Source organism: Henckelia pumila, chromosome 2 (genome assembly GCF_033568475.1).
Source record: "Henckelia pumila isolate YLH828 chromosome 2, ASM3356847v2, whole genome shotgun sequence".
Classification (NCBI taxonomy): domain Eukaryota; kingdom Viridiplantae; phylum Streptophyta; class Magnoliopsida; order Lamiales; family Gesneriaceae; genus Henckelia; species Henckelia pumila.
The window spans coordinates 61350333-61362966 of record NC_133121.1 but is presented as its reverse complement, the minus strand read 5'-3'; the positions used below and the strand labels follow the sequence as shown (position 1 = coordinate 61362966).

The window sequence follows — 12634 nt, the reverse complement described above, 5'->3', positions numbered from 1 at the left end:
AACACATCGAAGTCCATAACTTCCTACAAACATAAAATAACAACAATTTCACGCAATATCTACCAATAAATTCCAAAAGTTAAGTAAAACCATATATAAATTAAGTGCACAAAATGCACTTATCAAATTCCCCCAAACTTGAACTTTTGTTCGTCTCGAACAAAACTAACACAAACTCCACTCAAATGCAAGAACAACAACCATAAAGAATTACTCTGGATCAATGACCTTAGTTTGAAATTCCAAAACAATTTAAATCCAATCATATCTATCCTACTAACACTTGAAAAATAAGTTAGCCAGAAAAATAATTCAACCTCATAAACTCATAAACTCCGCAACTCACGTTTCAAAATACTCTTCTCTTAACTCAATTCAAACATTCACAAATTATGAGGACTTTCATGGTAGAACAGGATCAAATTCAAGGATATATCATCACAACCACACTCAATTGGCTTAATTCAAAGAACGTATTGTTTGCGTGTTTCGATCAAGAATCCATAATCATTAAAGTTTCAATCAACAGTCCATAGGCTAAATTCTCGCAACCCCTCTAAACTAGTATATTGGGCAACTGTGACTCGGTCAATAGGACTTAATAAGCTTATAATGCAAGGCCTGGCTCATGGCTACAAATGAAGGAAAAGAATTCAAATAAGGAGTAATTCATACTTATGTTCAAACTCTAATTTCAACTCCTTTTCATTCACAACTTCACACTTATTTCACTTCATTGATTTTTCAATTTTTTCACAACTTCTTTCACAACTTTTTCAACCACAAATTTTTCAACTCTTTATCTTTTCTACTACCTTCCTCATTTCTATTCATCTACCACACCATTCCATTTTTCACAAATAAAAACTAGGAGCATATAATAATTTAGCATTCAAATTACCTCCTTAAAGGTAGGAAATAGTGTATAGGCTATTCAGGTAGTCAAGGTAGGACCTTTAAATAATGACGAATGGGGGTTTATCACACGTTTACACGCATGCCATTCGATTTTCAATACGGCTCAAACAAGGTACTAGGGATACATGTATTAATGGGTAGCTTGAAAGGCTCAAACGAATTCAGAAAAATTGCCTAAATCATTCCTAATCACAGTTTTTCCCGTATTTCGACTCAAGGGGTATCCGAACTAGTTCTAGACAAGTCTCAATCCACAATTAAATCATACAAATCTCAATCAGTGCAGAAAGGAATAATCATCAGCAGTAAACGATGATTTTCACAACAAATTTCAGAATTCTCGTACCTCTAAGTACTAATATGCATGTAAGCTCAAATGGGCAACTAAGGATAAATTGATTCAATAAAATTCAAGGCCCAAAAAGTCCAAACAATGCCTCAATCATTTTTATGTTTGTCTGTCTCAAGATTCAGATTCAAGCAAAATCACAGAGTATATAGGAGTTCAATTGTTCAGTTGGTTCCGTTTATTCAAAAATTTTGTCAGCTAGGCAGATAGTCATGGATTTCAGTTACAAAACAAAAATTTAACATCATTGGCCATCAATCAATTTCATTCATGATTTCTCAACATCATTACCCAAAAACCACAATTACATGAATTTCTCAGATTCAGCCACAAACCAACACAACACAACTTCTAAAAACCAACTAAGAAAACAAAAACAAAACAAAAGCAACTAAAAACAAAAAATAAAAACAACAAAAGTCAGAAATGACACAACTCCCCCAAACTTAGTACATTCATTTTCCTCAAAGAATAAAAACAAGAAAGCATAAAGGACATGTACCACAAACGACGACCGTCAGTGGTCGTCGCCATCATCAGCGGCATCATCATGGGACGGACCGGAGTGGCCAAAAGTGGGCGGCCACTGTGGATACGGAGGAAATGGATGAGTCGAACTAGCAGCCTGTGGAAACTGATGTCTCAAAGCATCTGTAAAATCCATCATGTAGTCCATAAAGACACCAGTAGTCTGCTGAAATGTCCGAAACTCTTGACGGTGCGCTCTCAATTCATCCTCCAGAAGAGCAACACGATCGGGCATAACAGGGGGTTCTTGAGGTCGGGGTGCAGGGCCGCTTCGTGCAGCTGCTCGCTCATTAAAATTTCGCCTCTCAGCGCGAGTTCGGTGCTCAAAGCCGGTATCAGACGAAAAGGATTATGACAAGCAATAGGGGCAGTAGCTTTCATCAATTCTTCATTCTGGCCCCACTCAACTCCAGCCGCTTCACAAAGATCAGTGATAAGTGCGGGTAATGCAAACCTGCCAGTCGTCTTACCGGCTACCACACCCTGAATTGTTGCTTGACAGATCTGTCCCAAGTCGATTGCTTTGCCATCTAAAATATAATAAACAAGAATCGCTCGTTCTCGTGTCACCTCATGCTCGTGGTCAGTCGGTTTTAGGCGAGCACACACAAAGTTATACCACAGCTTAGCATCAGGAATTAGCTGGCTGATGATCACGGTCCATGCGCCATTCCGCGCCCGAAACACAAATACGTCTCAAAATCGCCGCGTAATCCACTTCATTTGCTCGGTACTCCGCATACTCATCATGAAATACTGGCGGGAGGTTGTACAAGGTGTTAATAGTGTGGCCATCAAAAGGCACCAACTTGCCTCGGACAAGCACTTTAAACTGCATGTGCTTAACTTTCAAGTTCGCATAAAATTCACGAACTACTGGGACAATTGCATCCTGAGGTGGCTTAACAAAATTTATCCATTGACGCCCAGCCACAGCCCGACCAATTGTACTCAAAAACTCATCATTCTCAAATCCCGATGTCGTATCAAACCCACGCTCCGGTAATATCGTTTTGCCTAGACAGTTTTGATAATGCTGTTTGGCGCTCTAATTCCAGAAACGCTGCGGCTCAGGCTCCGGATTGGCATTATAAGATGATGCAACAGATTTTTGCTTCTTCTTTGGGGCCATTAATCAAGCACTTACTATGCACCAAAAGTCACCAAACAATTAACCAATTTGCCACAATCACAACTCCCCCAAACTTAAATCTAATCCACAATCCACACACAACACAAACGCTTCAACGACAATCCAACAGAATCCAAACTCCAAAGAATGATTATCCGCACAAAAATGTCAATACCCACGAATCGCAAGAGATAGAATTTCGGAATACTCACCACCAAAATCACTTTTATAATCACCAAAAAGAATGAACTTACTCCAAATTAGTCCAAGAAAAGTAGATAATCAAAATTTTCCCCATTGTATAATCCTCCAAAATATGAATTGAGGTGTGCCCTTGACAATGTTGGTAAGACCTTCCCGCTTCAATGAGATGATGATGAAAGAAATTAGATTGTGTAGGTTGGAGAGTAGGAGATAGAAGATCCGATGATAACAGTAGAAGAGGGGAAAGAATCGTGAGGAAGAAGGTGGAAGAAGAATTAGGAAAAAAAATTGGGGAAAGGAAAGAAAAGGAATAAGATATATGGAAGAAAAAAGAAAGCGGGGCGGGTGCGCTGACAGAGGAGCGGGCGCGCCTCTAGTTTGTAGAAAATAATGTTTAAGTTGGGGCGGGCGCGCGGCTGGATAGGGCGCGCACGCCTCCAGTTCGATAAATTGGCACACATATGGCACAGGAACGGTGCGGGCGCGCTGACAGAGGGGCGGGCGCCCCTTAATCTCGAAAATTTTCACCATTGTACTGCAAGATCGGCGCGGGCACGCCTGTAGGTAGAGCGGGCGCCCCTCAATCTCAAAAAAAATCCTTGGGTTGAATATATGCCTGCGCAGGCGCGCCTGTAGGTAGTGTTGGAGAACGGTGTTCAGATCAATCAGAATTGATATCCGATGCAGCGGAAGTTTTAAAATTTTATATGGAACGATTCCATATCATGGGTATCAAAACTTTACGATTAAATTGTGCGTGTAAAAATTAAATAAAAATTAAATTTTTACCTTGAAATCTCGAAACGAGATTATGGACACCAACAGATTACTCTGCTCTTGTTGTATATCCCAGGAACTGATGGACGAACAATTCTTCAATCAGGTCCACGAACAGAATTCGAATCCCTCTGATAGATTGCACTAGAAAATCTATCAGAAGTTCTACGAAGAGAATTAACGAATTTGATCCGTTAAACCAGACTGCAAATTCAAAATTCACAGGCTGGAATTTTAGAACAGAGAGAGAGGGGGCGGCGGCCACTATAAGAAAAACTAGGGTTTTCGAAAACTTTTGTGACCTCTGTTATGTAATTTCTGTACTGCAATAACTTATTTATAATGTGGGCTGCTAACAGCTTAGGGCCCATTAGTCATAAGTTCAAGTCTGACAAGCAAAGCCCGCATGTTCAAAAATTAATATAAAATTCATCGTGACTCAGATTGATAAACCAATTTCACCAATGTGCACAGAAACCATTTCTGCATCTTTTAAAGTCAAGATAAATTTTCTGAATCTGAATTCAGTGATTTCCAAAAATGCCCATCACTATGTCATTTTAGGAAATCTTACTCCTCTACTCTGATATAAGAAGTCCCACTTCTTTATTCACTAAATTTAACTCTTTAAATTTAATTATCTCAACGGGAATTAAAAATCCATTACTTGTGTGACCCTCAATGGTTCAGGGATACAGCTAGCTGTGGGCTCACAACTCCTTGTGACTCGGAACAACAATTTCCGACTTGCCCATCGAATCATGATAAGAGCGCCTAGCAACATCGCCCCATGATTCCCTAGGTATCACTGATAGTGCTTGCAAGAACCAATAGATTTTGGTTAGCGTACAGTACGGTCCCTTCATCCATATATCCCGATCGAATCAACAACCATTGGTAAATCGAGAGTCGTTCGAGATTCGATAACTATGCAATGCATCTTGAAAATCAAATAGTGACATCGCATGTGCTACTAAGAAACCATTTCTTAAAACACATCATGTACTCTGGCCAGAGATTCGTCACTAATATCTTCTCAGATTGCATAGGATATCCACACTAGCAAGTATGTGGTGAATCCTTGACAACAAAGCATCGACTCCTATATGTGTCGTAACTGTACCCAATCCCGACACCTGATGACCCCAATAGAGTCGGTAAACGAGTCAAAGTACAGTACTAGCATATAGAGTCTCAATGATGTTTCAAGTAGTAAGGACTAATGGTGTACAACCAAAACCGCGGAATTTATCCACTCGATAAGTGATAACCACTTGGAAAGTCCAGATAGGGTAGTTCGATCATTCATCGTATGAATATCCATTTGCATGCTTTGAACATCTCTATGTTCCATACCAATGAAACGTGGTACTCGGCATCGCAAATGCTAGTCTCAATCTCGAGCGATCCTTATCCTTATTAAGGGACGGCTCAATCGACTAGGAACTGTTTAGAATATACAGTGACTATAAGATGTGTTTCATGATAGCCATCCCCATGTGCCACCACATCTTACATACACTATAGTATATTCAAGGTCTTCATCTAAACATCTTATAATATGTCACAACATAATAATATGATAAAAGATAAAGCAAATGCCATTATAAAAGTGTAAATTATATTAAACAAAAGATTGTTTATACATAGAGTCATAAAAGCCCTTAGCCACAAGTTGGCTCACCGGGCACCCACTCTTTCAAGTAGAGCGGGCGCCCCTTTTGCTCGAGATTGGCATCCAAAATACTGAAAAAAATCATAGAAAAAAAACAAATTACTTCCAAAATAACAAAATTAATAGTAAAAACTAAAAAGCAAAAATAAAACGAGAAAGCAAAGACAAAAACTAAAAAGTTTGGATTGCCTCCCAAAAAGCGCTTGGTTTAAAGTCCTCAGCCCGACTTGCACTAGTCTTTAGTTGGGATCATTAAGCAATGCGCTGGATGCGGGTGGTACTTCGTTGTCAAAGTAGTGCTTGACTCTCTGCCCATTGACCTTGAAAACTCTTCCATCTGTACATCGCAATTCAATGGCACCATGTGGATAAACGGTCTCTACGAGAAACGGCCCTGACCATTGCGATTTCAACTTCCCTGGAAATAATTTCAAACGAGAGTTAAATAGCAAAACGTTCTGACCCGTTTCGAATTCCCTATGCACAATGTTTTTATCATGCCACTTTTTTGTTTGCTCTTTGTATAGCTTGGCATTCTCATATGCTTCACTGCGAAATTCATCCAATTCATTCAACTGTAGTTTCCGCAACTCCCCGGATGCTTCGAGATCCATGTTTAGCTTCTTGATAGCCCAAAACGCCTTGTGCTCCAACTCGAAAGGTAAGTGACATGCCTTACCAAAAACCAGCCTGTAAGGAGACATCCCAATGGGGGTTTTGAATGCGGTGCGGTAGGCCCAAATGGCGTCATCTAGCTTAATTGCCCAATATTTCCGATTTGTCTTAACCGTTTTCTCCAAGATTTGCTTGATTTCCCGGTTAGAGATCTCTGCCTGGCCATTGGTTTGCGGATGGTATGCACACGCCACCTTATGCCTGAAACCATACTTAGTGAGCAAGGTATTAAAAATTTTATTGCAGAAGTGCGTACCTTCATTACTGATTATTGCTTGTGGAGTTCCAAACCTCGTAAAGATATGCTTTTGCAGAAATTTTACTACAACACGAGCGTCATTAGTTGAGGTGGCAATGGCTTCCACCCATTTCAAAATGTAATCAACTGCTAATAAAATATAAGTGTATCCAAAAGAAGGGGGAAATGGACCCATAAAATCAATACCCCACACATCAAATAATTCTACTTTTAAAATATTTGTGAGGGGTAATTCATGTCTTCTTGAAATATTTCCCGTTCTTTGACACTTATCACATGATTTCACCAAGGTATAACTATTTTTAAACAACGTAGGCCAATAAAAACCAGATTGTAGTACCTTAGCAGCAGTTCGGGTGGCTCCAAAATGTCCTCCATAGGGGGAGGAATTGCATTGTCCCAAAATTTCATTTGTCTCTTGCCCCGCCACACATCTCCGAATCATTTGATCGGAACAACGTTTGAAAACATAGGGATCATCCCACAAGTAGAACTTAACTTCATGGAAAAATTTCTTTTTCTGATGTCGGTTCAATTCTGGAGGCATGGCACCACAAGACAAGAAATTCGCAATATCAGCAAACCATGGGATAAAGGAACTTACCTCAAAGATTTGTTCATCCGGAAACAATTCCTTTATGCTCTCCTCCTCCTTCACGTCTTCTAGCTCCAATCTCGACAAGTGATCAGCAACTTGATTTTCACTACCCTTCTTGTCCTTGATCTCAAAATCAACCTCTTGTAAAAGTAGAATCCACCTTATCAAGCGTGGCTTGGCGTCCTTTTTGGCAAACAAGTAGCGAATCGCTGCATGGTCAGTATAAACAACTACTTTAGTACCAATTAAGTATGGACGAAATTTATCAAAAGCAAAAACTATTGCAAGCATCTCTTTTTTCTGTAGTAGTGTAGTTTTGCTGCGCGGCATCCATGGTTTGACTGGCATAATATATGGCTCGAAACATCTTATCTCTCCGCTGGCCTAATACAGCGCCCACTGCATAGTCACTAGCATCGCACATAAGCTCAAAGGGCTCCTTCCAATCCGACACAATCATGATGGGTGATGTGGTCAATGTCGTCTTGATCTTTTCAAAGGCCTGCAAACAATCATCATCAAAAATGAATGTAGAATCTTTTTCATGTAAATTACACAGGGGTTTTGTAATTTTAGAAAAATCCTTGATGAAACGCCGATAAAACCCTGCATGGCCTAAAAAACTTCTGATGCCCTTGATATTCTTCGGAGGTGGAAGCTTCTCAATTGCAACCACTTTGGCTCGATCCACCTCTAATCCATTGGATGACACTTTATGTCCAAGGACAATGCCCTCTTGAACCATAAAGTGACATTTTTCCCAATTGAGCACTAAATTCTTTTCTTGGCACCTTTGCAAAACAAGGGACAGATTATGCAAGCAATGATCAAAAGAGGAACCAAATACTGAAAAGTCATCCATAAACACTTCCATCACGTCCTCCACCATATCTGCAAAAATCGCCATCATACACCGCTAAAAAGTTGCAGGTGCATTACACAGTCCAAACGGCATCCTCCTGAAAGCAAACGTGCCATAGGGACACGTAAAAGTAGTCTTCTCCTGATCCTCCGGTGCTATGGCAATTTGATTATAACCTGAATACTCATCTAAGAAGCAGTAATAACAATAACCAGCAAGTCTATCAAGCATTTGATCAATGAAAGGAAGTGGAAAATGATCTTTACGAGTAGCTTTGTTCAACTTCCTATAATCTATACAAACTCACCAGCCAGTTACTGTACGTGTGGAGATTAACTCATTATTCTCGTTTTTAACCACAGTAATCCCACCTTTCTTAGGCACCACTTGAACAGGAGATACCCAACTACTGTCAGAAATAGCATAAATCACTCCCGCATTCAACAACTTTAAAACTTCTTTCTTAACTACCTCCTTCATAGCGGGATTTAACCGCCTCTGTTGATCAACATAAGGGGTATAAGACTCTTCCATCAAAATTTTATGCATGCAAATTGTTGGACTAATACCCTTAATGTCCGAGATTGACCATCCTAAAGCAGTTTTAAAATTTCTCAGAACTCTCAGCAACTTATCTTTCTCTACAGCAGGAAAATAAGCAGAAATAATAACAGGACAAGTAGAATTTTCACCAAAGAATTCATAACATAGGTGCGCAGGAAATGCTTTCAGATCATGAGTTTCAGGGGATACCTCTGGTGCACTATTTTCCAATGTTTCAGATTCCTTAGAACTCACCATTTTTTCTTTCCGAGCGCTGTCTAGGAATACTTTTTGTTCATGTAACTCCCAATCCTCTTCCTTATCAACGACCTTGTCTGCCACCAAACATCGTTCGAGCGGATCAGTACTTCCTGCACATGAAAAAGAGTTATGAGAATCAATAATTTCAATGCTCTTACATGTACTTACCTCATTTGGGCCCCTCATGGTGTGATAAATATTAAAAATCACCGCTTCACCACCAACTCGAAGTGTGAGTTCTCCCTTGTGGACATCGATCAATGCGCGTGCAGTAGCTAGAAAAGGTCTCCCAAAAATCAAGGGAGTTTCTTCATCTTCATCCATGTCCAAAATCACGAAGTCTGCTGGAATTATGAACTTATCGACCTTTACCAAAACATCTTCCACAATACCCCGTGGGTATGTGATACTCCGATCAACCAGCTGTAATGTGATGGTGGTCGCCCTGACTTCTCCAAGCTCCAGAGTCCTGTAAACAGAAAAAGGCATTAAATTTATACTTGCTCCTAAATCACATAAAGCTCTATTTACCTTAGAACCACCAATAAATCAAGGGATAGTAAAACTCCCTGGATCCTTCAGCTTTTGTGGCAACTTTTTCTGCAGGATTGCGCTACATTCTTCTGTCAAATTCACCACTTCGTTGTCTTGCAATCTCCTCTTCTTAGACATTACATCTTTGATGAACTTTTCATAATTAGGCATTTGTTCCAAGACATCTGCAAATGGAATATTGATGTGTATCTTCTTGAAGATATCTAGAAACTTGGAAAACTACTCATCAAGTGCCTTCTTCTTAAACCGCTGTGGATAAGGAAGTTGTGGCTTGTACATCGGTTTAGATTCAGCTTCCTTCTTGGGTTCTTCAACCACAATTTCTTCAGCCACTGGTTCTTCACTTTCTTTGGCTTTGCTCTACTCTTTCGCTTCTAACTTCTTCCCACTTCTTAACTCAACTGTTTTGCACTGCTCTTTTGGATTCACTTCAGTATTGCTGGGAAATTGTCCTCTGTTTTGATCCTTCAAAGCATGTGCAAGTTGTCCAATCTGTGTTTCCATAGATTTCATCATAGCCCCCAAACTACACATGTGTGTCTCCATGCTGTCCATTCGAGTTTCAGTCCTCGACATCCTCTTGTTAGATTCAGTAACAAATGTAGACACCATATCCTCCAACGACGCTTTCCCTTCCCCTTGATTTGTATTGAATCCCTGAGGGGGTTTCAACACATTTTTGTTGTTGGCATAGGAAAAATTTTCATGGTTACGTAAACTAGGATGATAAGCATTAGGTGGAGGGTTACCTCGATAGTTTCCATAGCCTCTGGGATTGATATATTGAGCTTCCTTAGGTGGATGAGATTCTTCTATGGCAACCGACACACCTGCAGGTTCTGCGATATTCACCTTGTTCAGAGAAGCAACTTGTGTACTCAATGCAGATAGCTGTGCAGTAATGGATGTAAGAGGATCCACAATGTGCACTCCTTTCTTGACTCCCATACGTTCAGATGGCCATTGATAACTATTGATAGTCATCTGTTCCAGCATATCATAAGCCTGAATGGGTTCCTTGGCAAATATGGTACCTCCAGCAGCAGAGTCCACAGACATTCTTGTAGGAGTATTCAGTCCATTGTAGAAAAACTCTATTTCTTCCCAATCTGCAAAATTATGATTAGGACAACGCCTTAACAAATCTTTGTACCTTTCCCATGCCTCGTATAGCTGTTCTGAATCATGCTGTTGAAAGGTACTGATCTCAATCTTTAGCTGGGTTGCCTTGGATGGTGGAAAGAATTTCTCTAAGAATTTCACAGTCATGCCCTCCCAAGTTGTTATGTGTCCTAGTGGCAATGACTACAGCCAACTCCGTGCCTTGTCCCTGAGAGAAAAAGAAAACAAACGTAAGCGTATTGTATCCTCAGAAACACCATTTATTTTAACAGTATCAGTAATCTCTAGAAAAGTGTGCAAGTGTAAGTGAGGATCAGCTGTGGAAGTTCCATTGAATTGGTTCTGCTGAACCATGTTGATTAAGGCCAGCTTCAACTCAAAGTTTTTGGCATTTATTGTCCCTCTAGAGATTCCAGAATAGTGAGCCTGGATCGTTGGCCTGAAATGATCTCTAATTGGCACCAAAGGCAATTCATTGACATCTTCTTCAGCCATGTTTAATTGTTCTTCTCTCCTAGCTTTTCTCAATGCTCGTGCAATTCGTTCAATCCCTGGATCAAAGAGCAAAAAATTCGCACTTTGAGATCTTCGCATAAACTGCAATTAAAAACAATAGCAATTTATTAGAACTTAAATCAAAATAAAGAAAAGCTCTAAATTAAAACTTCGACTAATTGGTAACAAAACTAAAAAATAATCAAAATTACTCCCCGGCAATGGCGCCAAAAACTTCTTGTGAAAATTTACTCGCAAGCGTACGATTGTCAAGTTTTAGTATAGTGAAAGAGAGAGTGTCGATCCCACAGGGAGTAAAATGAAAATATTCAATACTTGTAATTAAAATAGTTTTAATTTTATCTAGAAAATCAAACTTCAAGAATTTTGCAGAAGAAATAAAATAAATAATGAGGAATTATCAAGCTCTCACACACACAAATTTCGAGGAATTATCAATTAGAGAAAAATAGTCCAGACATTTTGATTTCACTTGGTCTCGACAATATTCAATCCTAATTAATCTATTTTATAAATTTCCTTCGATTAATAACCAAGAACACTTAGATTATTCTATTCCCCTCTCCCGAGCAACAAATAGAGTGTATCAACTACAGTTCGATTTCAATATCCCTACTAAAAATCTAGATGTAGTGATATGTGTAAAATGATGTTCCTTAAAGTTTCTATTAAAGCTATATACTCTCCCGAGCTATATAAACAATTAACAGTGTAGTTCCTATTGATCCTACTCAAAATCCCCTCTCCCGAGCAATGATTCTAAGTAAATATAACAACTCAATTTATGGCCAGTAAATTAAGAAGACATTCAATTCTAGAAACACAATTAATCTATAGAAATTCAATTTATTAAAATCAAAGATTCATGAATATGTCTCAACCAAGCTTGTCAACCTCTAGACTAGAAAATTTTAGTTCATGCTCAAATTCAATAAAAACCAATCATGTTTAATATATCAAACATAATTCAACAATCAAAAGAAAATAAAAAGAAGAAACAAAGCCGTAGTCTTTCTTCCGTGTCCGGTCGAAAAGTCTTCGTCTTCGTTTCCAGCAATCTTCAATTCTTCAACTCAAAAACTCACAAAAGTGCTCTCCAAAATATTGTATGTATTGGCGGCTGATAGATCCTTTAATGACTCAGAAAAACCCCATTTTATATGACCTAACAATCGTCCAAAATAAACCCAATAAAACCCCAAAGTTTCCATAAACAATCGGACTCTAATTTTCCATACAGACGACGGCGCGGGCGCGCCTCCAATTCGCAAAACAAACTTCAGAATTTCTTCATCGGCGCGGGCGCGCATAGTGTCGGCGCGGGCGCACCTGAAGCTCGATATTTCTTCTCAGTTTCTTTAATAACTGCACGGGCGCGCCTATGAATAGGGCGGGCGCCCCTTAACTTCGAACTCAGCTTTTTTCTTCTCTTTTCCAACTCTTGAATTTCCCTGTAAACTTCCATCTTTTAAGCTTATTTCCACTTGAACACATCGAAGTCCATAACTTCCTACAAGCATAAAAACAACAACAATTTCACGCAATATCTACCAATAAATTCAAAAAGTCAAGTAAAACCATATACAAATTAAGTGCACAAAATGCACTTATCATAGGGTGGTCATTCTTTCTCCAATCTCACTGAGGGATTCTCCTGCTA

General features: G+C 39.3%; 1 non-coding gene across 1 annotated transcript; it reads left to right on the top strand.

The window, feature by feature from the left end:
• The first annotated feature begins 10450 nt into the window (after nt 1–10450).
• On the top strand, nt 10451–10556 carry LOC140885953 (small nucleolar RNA R71). The gene has a single exon (XR_012151365.1). It is a non-coding gene; the product is annotated as a small nucleolar RNA R71 (small nucleolar RNA).
• The last annotated feature ends 2078 nt before the right edge of the window (nt 10557–12634 follow it).